This window comes from Ixodes scapularis, unplaced genomic scaffold (assembly GCF_016920785.2).
Source record: "Ixodes scapularis isolate PalLabHiFi unplaced genomic scaffold, ASM1692078v2 PGA_scaffold8__174_contigs__length_109621045, whole genome shotgun sequence".
NCBI classification, from domain to species: domain Eukaryota; kingdom Metazoa; phylum Arthropoda; class Arachnida; order Ixodida; family Ixodidae; genus Ixodes; species Ixodes scapularis.
The window spans coordinates 92,567,815-92,583,642 of NW_024609883.1; the positions used below are offsets into that span (position 1 = coordinate 92,567,815).

Genomic DNA, 15,828 nt, shown 5'->3' on the forward strand with positions numbered 1-15,828 from the left:
CCTAATCGTGTCCATAAATCTGACTGGGAACAAACGCGAACCGCTGCCCCCTCAGCGCGACGCCGCCAGACCCTCAGAAAGTGGTCTTTAAAAGCGGAGAGGAGGGATTTAAGTCAATAAAGAAAGTTAAAAAGAAAAGCAGGAAAGAGGGGAGAAAGACAGGTGGAGGAAGGAAAGGAGAGCGATGCGCGCGTTGAAGCGTTAATCGGCGCCGATGTTTGCTTTGCCCAGTGACCCGGAACTTTTATCTAGGGGGGTGGGGAGCGCACGACGACGAGGAATCGGCCGTGTGGCTGGCTGGCCGCCGGCCACTCGGGAAGAAAAGTCGCTGCCCTTGAACAACACCGGAGGACGGGCAGTGGAGGCGACACGATCGAGCCACACTCGGTGTAGTAGCTCTTCGGTTTTTCTTGTTAGTTCTTCGCTGGTAGATTTCGTCGTTTCTGAGTTTTCGGCTGAAACGGGGAATTACTCGCGCTGTTGCTCTTCAATGCGTTAGAATTCAGAAAAAGACAGTCTGTGCGAGATTAAAAACTCCCGAAGCTTGGATGCAAGCCGCCACATTCGGTTGCAGCTTGCGGAAGGGGCGATGATGCGCGCCGCTCTTCGCCTCCTGCGGTTGGGAAAGCTCGTTTTCCCTCGTAACCTCCTGTGTGACAATATGGCCGCTCTATAATTTTTTTTTTCTCTGCGGGGGGGGGGGGGGGGGGGGGGGTAGTTTTTTTTTTAGTCGTTCTACCGGATCCTATAAAGCTTTTTCAGGAATTTCACGCTCGACAGAAAAGTGAGAGGCAACACGGGACGAGCTGTATACACCTTGTCCCGCGTTGCCACTCACTTTTTGTCCTCGTGTTTTCTTGGCGTAAGTCCTCGGTCTAAACAAATGACGGCTCGCGCGGACACACTTTATGAATCTCCGGGGGTGAGGACGATGAGACAGGGTCACGGAGCTGCCGAGTGTACGAGGGCCAAAACAAATGGCGGTCGGAGGAGGCCTCGTGCCTTTCCGAAGGTTCCATCGGGAAACGTCTCCCTTCGCGAGCAGACCTATATAAGGCCGCTCCGAGGACGCGTCCGGCAGCCGCAGAGAAGACAAACCTGGTGATTATGAGTAGTATTTATTTCGATTGCTCCCTTAATTATTTCCCTTCACGGCGCTTCGTGCCTCGCATGCTGATTCATCAACCTTGTGTATGTATACTTCGCGCAGCGGCTCGTAATATTTCGTATCTTTGTCGTGGCCCTCCATAGGATCACGTATGGGGCCCCGGACCTGGGCCTCAACCCGAGAGTTTGTCACACGTCGCTACAAGAAAAGTTTATTCACTCATTCACAGGATCACCTTCACGTAGTGTCACTGGCCGCTGTTAGGGAGTTTTAGTACATCGTTCCGCCGTCTCCGAAAACGATACTCACCCGGCTACTGCGCGTGCGTCATATCGTTATCGGGCACCGTTATCGGGGGTACCGGAAGGATTTACTAGAACTGGCTATTGGACGCACATAGTAATTTCTTCGGGTCCGACGTTTTGCCGGTCGTGCCTCCATGCTATAGAGTTGTGGTCTACTTCTATACTGCGGTAACTATATGCACTAAAAAGTTTTAGTAGGTCGTTTCGATACCTCCGATACCCCCGATAACGATACTAGGGAGTTTTAGTAGACCGTGTTTCCCCCTCCGCTAGCCCTCCGCTACGAAGAAACCGCCACTGCGCCTGCGCGCCGATGGCCTTGGCTGTAGAGTTCCGGGTAGCGGAGGGGCTTAGCGGAGCGGGAGACACGGTCTACTAAAACTCGCTACTATCTATGCATGCGCAAAGGCGGCGGCGGAGTGCCGTTATCGGAGTCATCGGAATGATCTACTAGAACTGTCTAACGACAGCTTAAAGGGATCATTCCGAAACTGTCTAACGACAGTCATCGGAATGATCTACTAGAACTGTCCAACGATTTCTGGACGGGTTCGAAATTAGCGCTTGAAACGGACTTCATCGAACGTATACCATAAAGGAAACGATTTTTGTTCTCTCGGAAAGTTGGATTATATTGGGAGTTATAAGCAAAATCAAATTACAAAAAGAAGCAAAACTTTTTAGTTCCGTGACACGGTCGGAAAAATTCAATGGTTGGAGGGTTGAAGCGAATGCGGCTGCCCAATTGGCTGTGGGTTAGGCTCATGGCAGGCCGAGACGAGGACGCGCTCACATATCGTCGGCCTCGTCGCTAAAGCCCCTTGCATCGTCGTAAGGTCAGGCTCTGAACGCGATCGGCGTTATACCGATGGACCTTATACTTCGGCATCGGCGAACTCAACGTTCGCCGGCGTAGAACAACGTTCGTCGTCCACTTCGCTGCGCCCCGTCATATAGAATCCAGCAGCGCGGTGGGATCAAAGTAGCGATTCGGGGCAGGGAGTTGCACCCTAATAAATACGAGAGAAAAAAATAAAAAAAATAAAAGGGGGGGGGGGGAGAGATAGAGAGGGAGAGAGAGAGGAGCATATGCTAGGAATAACAAGTGCAAATAAGCATTTATTTTCTCCAATATTTCACGCAAAAGTTCGCGAAAAGATAATAAATAAAGATATCACAATATCGCATTCGCCAAAGCATCCACCGGCCGGTTTCGACGGATTTGATGCATTCACGTTTCGTAGCAACCTTCCACGTTGCTTTACATGTAACATCGAAGACAGATGATGATCCGTAAATTTATACGCATCCGAAATTGTAGACGCGCTTCGAATAAACATTCTGCGGGCTTCAACTTTTTTTTCATTGCACACCGCTTCTACATTTGGCATTTGTTGATTCGAGCGGGAACGGCTGCCGGCGAGATGCGACTAGCGCTTGATCCTACACGCATAGCTCTTACACGGGGTCGTCCTGAGTTCTAATTAATAGTAGCTTTGGTTCATCATCGAGCTTCAAGCTTTGGCTCGCAGCCCGTGAATGGCGTCCGGCTGGTTAGGCGTATACCAAGCTTCCCGTGGAAGCACGTGTAGAGCCGTCCACGTACAGACCCGCGCAATCAGTGGCGGATCCAAGGGGTTTGGGGGGGGGGGGGGGGGGGGGCGGCCGCCCCCCCAAACAAAGTCGACCCCCTTCCCTCCCCCCTTCTCGGAGGGCAATTTGACATGGATGGACCCCCCTTGCACAAGAAAGAATGGGAGAATAGTATTCGATAATTTAGATCACTCCGGTTTACAAAAGAGATTCATACAACATATTTACAGTCTAGACATATGGAGGGCTTTTGAAGGCTGATGTTGCATCGATCAACAAATCCACCCAGCTCTGCTCGCGCCGGTGGCCTCACTTCATCTTCTTCTTAGCACATGGTCCTTGGTCTTCTTTTCCTGTGAGATGTGTAGTCGGGCGCGTATCCACATTTAGCGAGAAATGTCCTCAATATTTAATAAATAGTATCTTTAAAAATTTTTGCCCCCCCCCTCCAAAACGGAGTTCTGGATCCGCCCCTGCGCCTAATCAATTACAAATTACTCATCTTCTATCAGTTCAGCTGTCTTGGTAGAACGTAGCCGTGTAGGAAACTTGGTTTGAGGATTTCTTTCGTGGTAAGAAGGTTGTGTAAACACAGGACGCTATTAGGAAGGGGAGGGGAAAATTAATACTAACAAATCAGTCTACTTTTGAAAGTGATCGGATTCCTTTTGTGATTACTATCTAAAAAAGCTAATCGAATGATTACAATATTACTCCAAAATTTAACCGATCACGAGGAATTCGAGTATTTCTATTGAGTACCCTACAAGCCCCGTATCTCGTATTTTGTTTTTAGGTATTTTGGTCAGGCGTTTTTTTCTTTTTCTGGAGATTGGAGTATCCCTTTCCCGAGTCCTATTTTTGTTTGTTCGTTATAATACAGCTTTGATAGATATCGATCTTTGTCTGACACCAAAAATGACGGCATACGTGTAAAAAAAAAAAAAAAATACCCCTCAAATTTAAATTTTTTTTTTTTTTTTAAATGTTAGGAAACATTATTCCCGAATGTCAGGAACCAACTCGGATGCCCGCTATTTCCGTATTATAATGACAATAAAAAAAAAGAATGGCAGCAAAAATAACGATCTTTTGTTTCTGTTCAACCGCGGCCGGAAGTATCGGTTACATTGAAAGCTTTGTGGGTTACGTACTAGCCTTCCCTGGTACACTTTGGGCGTCATAATAGGCGGGGATTCAGCGTATACAGGCAGGCCCATACATATGTATCGCGACGATTGTTTATGTCGTTCTTTTTTTCTTCTTGGCGGTGTTTTGATTTTCGACGAGCACGCGTATATCAAGGCAGCGCCAGGGGGCCGGGCCCGCGCGATGGTCCTAATTGCACCGGTGGAATGGGGCTATCGAAGGTGCCGTTCACGCCATCCACCTCCCAATTAAGGATCGTAAATTGAGCCTCCCAGCCTCGGGGCCAGCAGAGACACCCCTAGTTGCCGCTCTATTTGCATACGCACGCCCGTCCGCGCAGTCCACCGCGGAGACCCTACGCGCTTCGCCAGAATAGCCTGATCCACGAGTAATCTGTTGCGCATTAAAAAAAAAAAAATCTTAATTATGTTTGATTCTACCGAGTTTCTTGGAAGCGCCTCCATTTTAGCACTTAATGCAAAGCGGAAAAACAACAACAACACGTTATTTTGGTTTATAGTAATCAAGTTTATTTTATTTAATTCGTAAATTTATCTGATCTAGATCAGATTTATTTGATATTAATCACATTAATTTTATTTAAATCACTGTATCTAGAACGTATCTTTTTAAAAGTGGAAGACTGATCGATCAATCTGTCTGATCACTGATAACAATGTGGGACTCCTACCCTCACGAATAATCGCGTTTACGGTGTCCGCGACGAGACCCGCTCCTCGAGGGCATCTGTTCTCGCGGTGAGCCTGGAACTCTTCATTTATTGCGCAGTTTATTTTATGCCCGTCTCTACCGTCTACCTTCTTGGACATCTCCTTCGTCGTCTTCGCTCCAATACTACCATGGCCGATTCTGAAGTGTGCGGTATTTGCTCCGAACCCTTGCCAACTGGACGCCAGGAGCATGAAGTGTGCTCAGTGTTGTACACGTTCCTCAAAAAAAGGAACGAAAGCTCGTTCCTCGTTCCTTCTGATTTTTGGAACGCGTTCCCGTTACAAGTTACATCTGTGAAAAAGGAACTCGTTCCCGTTACAGTTTAAAAAATGGAACGTATCGTTACATATACGTTACATTTGTATTTTGCTAATTACTATATTTAGTTTATTCAAGCAGAGATTTTTCTTTTTACCTATCGCATTAGAAGTCAACATACGAGTTTGTATGTCCTCTGAAAGGGCAACAGGAGAAAAAAACAAGCAAAAGCAGGGTTTCATTTGTTGATATATTCAAGTTAAAAATCTCAGCTTTTAAACATATTCATGTTTGTAGTGGACGATTCAGACGAGCCGAATGTACTTTTACCCAACATTGTACGAGCGTTTCACAGCAATCTCCCACGTTTCAATTGAGCGAAGTCCCCTGTTCGAACTTAACAACAGTTGCTTCTCGATGTTGCTGGCCGCAAGACGAGCAATTCGAGGAGAGGGTAGGGCTTTTGGAAGGTGCGTCTTAAAAACTACAATTACTTCTTTGTAAGGTTGGCTTTCTTGTTCATTTTGAAGGTGTGTGTGTGTGTGGGCGGGAGGGGGGGGGGAGAGGGAGGGAGGGAGGGGAGGGAAGGGGACAAGAGAAGAAATATTTTTTTGGTGTATCTTTTAAGTGACCAATGTTCGGGACAGAAGGGTGCGTTCGATAATGAGAAAATTAGCGCAAATACAAGGAAGGAAGGAAGAACGTTAGGACAGGAAAGAGCGCTACTTACAACTGGCTTTAATTATAAGGTGAAAAAAGAAAAAGAAAACAAACCCGGAGAGGGGAACAAAGTACTGACAAAAAAGAAGTGATACAGAGAGCGAAAATAATTAAGGTGAAAATACAAATTAAATAATAAAATGGAATAAAATAAAATAAAGGCAGATCTGCAGAATCGCATCGGCAAATGCGCAGGCAGCAGCACTAGCAGCACACACACGAGACACCGGCAAATCCTTTGCGAGCATGAAGAGGCGAACTGCTGCCGGTGACCATCTCGCAGTTCTATTGGTCACACATGAGTCACTTGCAGTAGCCGCACACACACACACACACGGGACACCGGCAAATTCTTCCAGCATGAAGTGGCGACACTGTTTCCGGTAACCAAGCAGCAGGACGCAAATATCAGGGGCACGTGTCGAGGTATCTCAGCTCTTTCTCTGAAAGGAAGACTGACGGGGCACTAACACATTTGCTTTCTTCTTTCTTGATCTTGTACGCTTCATAGATTTCTCTAGCTCTTTTGTCGTTGAGATGTTTTAACACCTTCGTCTGATTAAACAAAGGGGTACAATGACAGTCACGAACATGCACCGCAAGATGTCCAGATGGAGAGGCTTTCAGTGAGAGGTCATGCTCTCTCAATCTAACATTGATGCAGCGACCCGACTGCCCCACATAGACCTTTCCACAGGAAAAAGGTACTTCATAAACGACATGGCTCTTACAGTCCACGTACTTATGTTGGTGACTTGTTTGGCATTGGACATTTTCTTCTTTTGTGTTGTTTATTCTTGGGCAAAGTTTTTTGAGCTTGTCCGGTGCTGAAAGTGCTACCTGTACATCATACTTGGAGGCTACTCTCTTGAGATTGTGTGCCAAGCAATGGATATAGGGAACAATAGCAGGGCGCCGTGTCTTTTCTGATTTTCGTTGTCTTTTCTGTGACGTGAGCAGACGTTCTGCAACATCAAATAAGATTGAGTCAGGAAAACCTGAACACCTCAGTCGGTGAACTTGAGCGTCAAAGCTCTCCCCCGCTGAATGCGGACATGACTTTTTAAGAGCCGTGCTGAAGCATCCAGTGACAATAGCTCTCTTGATGAGTTTAGAATGAGCAGAGTCATACGGTAAAAGTCGTTTCTTGGAGCGTGGGGAATACGTCCAACAGGTGTGGTCTTGCAGGAACGACAGTCTCAAATCCAGAAACTGGAGGGTGGCATTCTCCGGTGATTCATCAGTGAACTTAAGACCCTCTGCTTGCTCGATGAAGGTGGATCGTATGTGGCTCAAAAACTGCTTCTCGTTGCTAACAGGTCGTTGTTTAAGGAGGACAAGGTAATCGTCCACGTAGCGAAAAATGTGTGAGACATGTGCGTCAGTGAACCTGTCGGCTATAGCCCTATCACATTTGGCCAGAAAAATGTCGCAGAGGACAGGCGCCACGCACGACCCTATGCATATACCTTTCTTTTGCAGGTAAAATGCATCATTGAACGTGACAATTGTGGCTGACAAGTAGAACTTCAGTAGTTCTAAAAAAGATTCGACCTGAACGCCACATTGATTCTGAAAGGAGATGGTCCCGTTTTCTTCGATGGATTCCCTTACGGCTGTGAAGAGCTGTGACGCTCAAGTTCACCGACTGAGGTGTTCAGGTTTTCCTGACTCAATCTTATTTGATGTTGCAGAACGTCTGCTCACGTCACAGAAAAGACAACGAAAATCAGAAAAGACACGGCGTCCTGCTATTGTTCCCTATATCCATTGCTTGGCACACAATCTCAAGAGAGTAGCCTCCAAGTATGATGTACAGGTAGGACTTTCAGCACCGGACAAGCTCAAAAAACTTTGCCCAAGAATAAACAACACAAAAGAAGAAAATGTCCAATGCCAAACAAGTCACCAACATAAGTACGTGGACTGTAAGAGCCATGTCGTTTATGAAGTACCTTTTTCCTGTGGAAAGGTCTATGTGGGGCAGTCGGGTCGCTGCATCAATGTTAGATTGAGAGAGCATGACCTCTCACTGAAAGCCTCTCCATCTGGACATCTTGCGGTGCATGTTCGTGACTGTCATTGTACCCCTTTGTTTAATCAGACGAAGGTGTTAAAACATCTCAATGACAAAAGAGCTAGAGAAATCTATGAAGCGTACAAGATCAAGAAAGAAGAAAGCAAATGTGTTAGTGCCCCGTCAGTCTTCCTTTCAGAGAAAGAGCTGAGATACCTCGACACGTGCCCCTGATATTTGCGTCCTGCTGCTTGGTTACCGGAAACAGTGTCGCCACTTCATGCTGGAAGAATTTGCCGGTGTCCCGTGTGTGTGTGTGTGTGCGGCTACTGCAAGTGACTCATGTGTGACCAATAGAACTGCGGGATGGTCACCGGCAGCAGTTCGCCTCTTCATGCTCGCAAATGATTTGCCGGTGTCTCGTGTGTGTGCTGCTAGTGCTGCTGCCTGCGCATTTGCCGATGCGATTCTGCAGATCTGCCTTTATTTTATTTTATTCTATTTTATTATTTAATTTGTATTTTCACCTTAATTATTTTCGCTCTCTGTATCACTTCTTTTTTGTCAGTACTTTGTTCCCCTCTCCGGGTTTGTTTTCTTTTTCTTTTTTCACCTTATAATTAAAGCCAGTTGTAAGTAGCGCTCTTTCCTGTCCTAACGTTCTTCCTTCCTTCCTTGTATTTGCGCTAATTTTCTCATTATGTTTAGCCAACTAGCCCACCAGATGATTTTAATGCGTTCGATGTCTGGCAGTCTGTCATCTTGTTGTAACTCTAGGCCTCGTTATGGAAGTTCACAAGTGGCTGTAGTCGGCCTTAGATTTGTGGGTGTATGAGGATTCGTGGAACCAAAGAAAGTAGCTGAGCTTGAAAGAACCCTCTTTCTTTGTCTTTTCTTACGAGTAAAAGCCTTGCTTTTTGTACCGCAGTTTCGAGCACTCAAAAATGAATCAATGTCCACCAGCTCTCCTGCACCCGAAACTGTTAGCAAGCGAGGACCACACAAAATAATCCACAAGATTAGTAGCCAAAAAGATAACGAGATCCTGCACTTCGTAAAGATAGTGTTTTTGTACTTTCAAAATTTCCCTGTTCGAAACAAAATAAAAATTACCCCACTGGACGAAAAAAAGGAACGCCGTTACTCTTTCCGTTCCAGTAAAAATGTAACGCGTTCCCGTTCCAGTTCCAGCGATGCAAAATGGAACGGCGGCGTTCCTTCGTTCCTCCTCAAAGGAACGCGTTCCAGGAACGCCGTTCCTTGGAACGCCGTTCCGTACAACACTGAGTGTGCTGACTGCCCTCGCCTCTATCATCTGGGGAAGAAGTGTTTTGACATCACTGACGACACCTTTAAAGGCAAGATAACTGCCAAGCTTGAGAAGTGGCGATGCCTCGCGTGGCGTGTAGTACCTGCGAAATTGGATATACACATCGACCCTCCTCCATGTTCTCAAGCCTAACCGTCTGCATTTTTGGCGCAGCTAGCAACTGGGAACCAGAAAACTCGATCTTCTGATTTCTCGGAAGGACACTGTTGACACACTCCACGAGTTGCACCCCAAAATGGACGCCCTACTACCAATGAAGCGAGCGGTCGACGCTATGCGCGATTCAAGGACCGGGATGCAAGAGTCGCTGAACTTCGTGTCGTCTCGGTACGATTCCCTTATAGCTTCAGAAAGAAACTCGAGACAATGTCATCGAGGCGCTTCAGGCTGAAACAACCGCCTCGCGGTCCATGATCTCCGATCAGGCGCTCGAGATACAACAACCGTAAGCCGTCCAGAACGACTCCGATCAATCTAGTCGCCAAGCCAACGTGGAAATCCACGAAACACCCTTTTTCACCCCGAGAGAATCTTCGAGGCATCCTCCAGGGCTTAGCTGAGCAGCTAGAGATCGAAGGAGGACATTCACGCTCCTCAAGTTGAGGCTTGTAAATCGCCTTCCCGCTAGACGTGATGCTGTGCCACCTATTCTGGTTCGTGTTTTATCATACCTCCTTTAAAATAGCGCTGGAGGACGCGTCGCGGCCGCTTAGACTCTCTAACACGAGAAGATACCTGGATTGTATTTCAGTGACAGTCTCACGGACGCCAACAGAAAGCTCTTCTGGATGGCGAGAATCAGGGGGAAAGTGAAAGGATTTGGTGTTTGTGCGGGTTCGCCATGTTCTCGTTTTTGCGGAACAAAACGTGGGCATCCTGTAGTTAGAATGACTAGTGTTCATTCTTTGGAGCCAAGTATCTAGAATTTATGGCCATTTTTTTTTTTTTACACTTTACGGTTCGTAAGTCATGCTGAGAAAACTTTCAGTCAAATTCGGGTGTTTTTTTTTTTTTTTTTCTTTGTTTAACGTTAATATCGTAAGTTTGCGGAAGCACTGGGTTGTATTTAGACTAGCTGTAGATTGCTTGATTCCAATTTCTGATGTGTTAGTTCTGACAGAAATTAGTATTCACAGTGACGATGTTGACCTATATATGGGCTACCTGGACTCAATACCTTGTTTTTTTTTGTTTTTTTTTGTATATTCTTGAGACAAAAAGGGTGCGGTACCGGAGGTATTCCCATTTTCCTAAAATCTACAGTATTTTATTCATATATTACCGTCTCATTTCTTTCTTGTGAATCGCTAACACGTCGTCGTATTCTTACTTATGCTTATGACGTCTACTTATTGGCTTTAATGTAGACCCCCTTCTGACAGCCTTCCTGAAGTTTTTATCGGAGCTACGAAATTGTCTTCCATCTTTGTCGGGTAACAAGGGACCGAGACGCACAATAGTCACGTCACGTGGTTTAAGCGACGGCGTATCTCGTGGTGGTACCAACCACGCGATCGTCGTACCCTAGAGTGTCATCACGTCTGTCCTCGTACTGAAACAGCGTGACTGGACACGGACGAAGCAAACACTGATGAACAGCTAGCGAGTGTTTCGATCTAGATACGTGTATACCAACTCGCCCAGTTATCCTTTCTTTTATGTATGACCTGTCTCGTCCTTCTACTTGACCTCGTTCCTTGGCCTCTTAGCGTGTTGCGCCGGGTTCCTCGGGTATGCTGGGATTGCCGCCGGACATCTTTAATTTTTTTCGGAAGCGGGAGTTGGTTGTTATTCGAAGCGACGCCGACGGCGACATCTCTGCCCGCTCCTTCTGGCACCGCGTCTTGTAGCGCCGTCATCATCATCATCATCACCTCTATTGCTCGTACGCCGTTACAGTCATCACACAAAGAAATTCAATAAATGAGTAAAAAAAGAAAAAGACGGGTGTTGTAATTCATGGCAAATTTCAGTGGTCTAAACCGGTCTAAATCGGCTTTATGGAGCAGGTAATACGGGGGGGACTTTATATTATTGTTGGGGTTTCCGTGGGCTATAATTTTCACACCGAACACGATAGAATTAGCCTACTTCCAAGATAAACGGGGAAGTGTAATTAAAATAAATACAAATAAATACTACGTAACTGCAAACTAGCTGGTCTATTTTATTTACGTGTGCTTCGAGACAATTCTTCCTGGATTCTGTTAACGTTTTCCCGAAAAGTAGCGTGTCTTGCCCCAAATGCAAATATGCGCGTTGGCGCATATGTATCTTTGGGTGTTGGCGATTCTCATCGCATGCTTCAGGGGGATCGGTGCCCGAGTGGGCTAAAGCGCACACCCAGCTCGACGCGCGTGGAGCGAAAGCTCGCGCTGCAGAATACCCAGGGATCCTGGGTTCGAGCCCCACCCCTGCCCGTGCCCCACCCCTGTCCGTTTCGATCTGGATGAGCATCGTACCGGCGTGCGGTCGTGTATCACTACTGCGTGGTGCACGTTAAAAGACACAAGGCTACCTATTGTACTGCACTGGCTAAATTGCTTATCTACAGCGAGTGACTCGTCGCAACTTTAAATGGCTGACCAACTACTCGCTGTATAAATATTTCCATAACCCAATTTTCGCATGCTTCTGAGCCTACTTCCACGGCTTCGTGTTTAGATTGCCAGGCGCTGTAAATACCCGATTCGCTCGAGAGAAAAAAAAGCTGGCGAGTGAACCTGCAGCTTTCTGTTCTAGCCTCTATTAGCGGAAAGATGTTTCGGTGGCGCCCTCCTTTGGTTATCCTTCGTGACGTCATTACCTAGCGAACGACAAGTTCGATAATGTCTGTAATGGACATGGTGGAAGCCTGAAATCATAGCGCTCTCAAAGCAACGCTGCCAACGGCGTCAAAATTGAAGTTCTTACATTCCTCGTATTTCTGTTAATAAGACATCCTTTGCTGACGTCATAGTCTGCATTCGACCAGTTGTGGTGGGCCGACCACAGCGACGCTTTGGATCGTTCACGTTGCCAATAGATGCCGTCGATTTCGCAGAAGTTTCCCAGACGACCTACAGCTCGACGAGCGCGTTTTGCCGTTCCTTTCTCGGAAGCGAATTTGAATGTAAAGCCACGGAACGAAACCTGGAAGCCTACCCCATAGACTCGGCTGGAAGAGTACGTGCCGTGGTCACACTGTCATCGTACAAAACACAGTCTATAGACACACTCTGTAGCCCTCTCTGTAGAACGGTCACATTCGTCATACTAAAACTGTCTGCATAGATAGCATACAAATGTACGAAACAAGCACTCTCTGAACATGCCCGAGGCGCAGGTAATCATCGTGCCTGCAGCCAACACCACGTGACTTCTGCGGCTTTAAACGCTACCACGGCACCAGACCTGGCCGCCTCTACCACTTGGCTGGCGAGGCGCGCGTGACGTCGTCAGCTGCGTCTGTTTTTGCCCATCGGCGTGTCGTTTCATTAGCGCGCGCGCGTGCCTGCCTCGGCGTCTTCGGCGATGCCCCGCTGCTTATGCAAAGGAGCGGCCCGAGAAGGGAGCCGATCCCGGAACAAGTTCCCGAGGCGTCTGCGTGCCGGCCGAGGTCTTAATCCGGACGCCCTCAGCCAGCCGCGCGTCGTCGTCAGCTGTTTCCAGGCTGCGGGGAAAGGGCCTCCGCGCCGACACCCTTCCGAATAACGAAGCCCCGGTGCCGGGTTTGGCCGCGTCACCTTCCGAAGGCCAACGCGGGGCGCGGTTTGAACTCGAGCTCTGCGTTGGCTTTCGAACAGAACTGACTGAACATCAGTCCCAGGCGAACTCGGACGCAGCGCTCGTGTTATCTAACGTGTCGTGTTGCCCCTGTCTCGGGTTGCTTCGAAATGTTCAGTATACACTGCGGCTCACTTGCGCTCTTGCGTTCTGTTTGTGATGTCATGTACGGCTATGCACTACGCGTGTAGCTTAGGTCACATCAGTGGCGATATTTTATAACACTGCTCGTACTGCGTAAAAATTGAAAAGCAAAAACGAAATACACGGAAACAGATTGATAACCCATGAAAGTACGGCTTTGATATGTCCGACCACTGGACACAGCAAGATCAGCGTTCTTTAAAGCGAACTTGTCACAATAAAACGTAAGACTGGCAACCTTAGTCGAACTTTTGTGTCTGGGCAAAGGAAAACAACGACAAAAATAGCGAGTTTCTAGGAGAAGTTTAGGAGATATGTATGGCATTTAATTTACATTGCACGAAAACGGAAGCGCATTGATGCGCATACAACTTTAGTGATACTTTCATTTATTTTTTTTAGTCCAGTCGTGTTTTAGCAGGAGTGAAAAATTAAACCTTATCAAAGCAACGAAACGCAAAGCAACACAGCTGAAGGGTGGCCTTGACGCATTGCCCGCGTGCTGTTGTGCGAAGCCAACCTTCTTTACCGCAGGCGCGACGAATGTGGACTCGAAAGAACGTTTCCTTATTTTAAAATTATTTTTAACTAAGGTATGAAAATGGGATTTTATATTTACTATTTTTCTTTTTCGGTAAAGCTGCGTCTCCGTGAAATCTTGAAAATATAGATGCGTACCGGTGTCCCAACTAAGTTGATATTAAGTCGGCTGTTGTTGTTTTTCTTCCTTGTTCGTATGACTTCTGTTGCGTTTAAATACAGTTTACTTTTATTTTATTATATTCATTCATATAATATAATTGAAATTTAGAATTAATCTATCTACGGTTCGGGCACTGTTTCTATTTATATTTAAAATGTGACAGGTACAGACCAAAACCGAGACCATATATCGCCACCTTGAGCGGCGGGCAGTCTCAAGGCGTTGGCAGGTCAGGAAGTCTGCAGTTGCGGCCAAACGAAACCAGGACGCACCGGTGCTTTCGCCTTTGCTTGCTGGTGATGGTGCGAGAGACTAATGTCTGTCTGAAGGATCTCTTACATAACTCCAACTGAGTACTCAGATCAGTGGACCATTGACTCATTGTGAACTTTACTAGATTACCTCAATTGATGAATTCCCTCCAGGGAGGCGGAGGGGGGGGGGGGGGGGGGGGTTACTGCTCGTGCAAGCCGTGTCTATGGGCAGTTTCATAACTGAGTAAATCTAGTAGGGTTGCTCATAGGGTACACTGTACACATGTCAATGTGTGCACCCTCACCGCCCAAAAATGTACCGACCTAAAAAAAAAAAACAAAAAAAAACATTGCTACGAGTTTTAGACGGTTGGAGACACCGGAAACATTGCGCGGCACTCCTAGCGCGAACACTACATCTGTGATTGCTCCTATATAATTTTGACAGTGTATTGCCGGACCAAACGTTTACCTCTCATGATAATGCTCGAGCGAGCGCTTTCCACCACCGTAGTAGTTTTTATGAAAGCCCTTAGATTTGAAAATAAAAAAAAAAAAAAAAAAAAAAAACACAACGACAATATGCGGTCGCTTGTTTGCGCGGACAGTTTCGCGCTATGTACGTGCTTTCTGTGCAACCCAATGCCAACTGCCTCTGCCCGTATACTCGTTGTGTTGTGTCTCCGTTTCGTATACACTTAGCATCATCGCGTTGCTCCGTTGCCGTTGCAACTCGACATCAGACCTTTGTTATTACACACCGGCTGTGCGAAGCACCCTATTTGTCTCTCGATACAGTAACCGGACTGCAGCCTTACATCGCTGCACGTGTCGAGCGCATTTGCTATGCCTCTGTCCACAATTCCTAATTTAATATAAGTCGGATCAAACCTGGAGGCGGCGTTGTCTTTCGCGCTATGTGCCACATTTGCGAAACGCCACAATCTCTGAAAGAATTCCACGCATAGAAGGACATAACAAGGATGTGCTGTCTGTGTTCTGTTCCTCCACGCTTGATTCTTTTTAAGTGTGTGCTCCATACTAACGCGCTCACCGCATCACTATCTTTCTTTTATCAGCTTCTGGCGCGTTCGAGACCCTATCGTGGAGGTTGGTAGTTTGATTGAACTTGAGATTTAACTCTTCCGAAGATCTCGGGTCGTGCTTGGATGCAGGGGAAACTAATCCATTTTCCGAGGTGAATACTCGGCGATCTTTATTGAGGTTAACCGCGCAAGCCCGCGATTACTTTCTCGGCGAGCGCGCCCGATTCGCTCATGGTCGATAGTCTAACGGCAAGGCCGTGACCACGAGCAACGCCTCCTATGGAATTCGACCTTTGAAAGAACAGCATCGTCCCTTCCCTTTTCTTTGTCGGAGATTTCTGAAGATCGCGGAGCCGGCACGGGAGAGCTGCGGCGCTATGCCATGTCACGAGCGAGCGGCTGATGAACTGCATGAGCTCATGCACGCGGTTCGCTCTGCGCACCAATACTTGCGGCGTAGGCTTGCACCGCGCCCTTCCATTGCTGAAACACATTGGGTCCAATGTTGAGCGATGCGTTCATCGGTGGCCGCTAGGTCATGTTACGTCGGTCGTACGGTTGCAGCAGCGATGCGTGAGCGTTTTTGAGGGTTGCTTGGCCTCTGTGCTTCCGCGTACACGGGGTCGGTAACTTTACAGGGGCTGATAGATCGGTCAATGAGTATGTAAAAGGTCGATGTGGAACAAAACGTGTTTGTGGAAAAT

General features: G+C 47.1%; 1 protein-coding gene across 1 annotated transcript in view; it reads left to right on the forward strand.

Annotated features, from left to right (window-relative positions):
- The window catches only part of LOC8040683 (A disintegrin and metalloproteinase with thrombospondin motifs 20), a 259,801-nt gene that overhangs the window by 73,885 nt on the left and 170,088 nt on the right, over positions 1 to 15,828 (forward strand). The gene's annotated exons all lie outside the window — the stretch shown is intronic.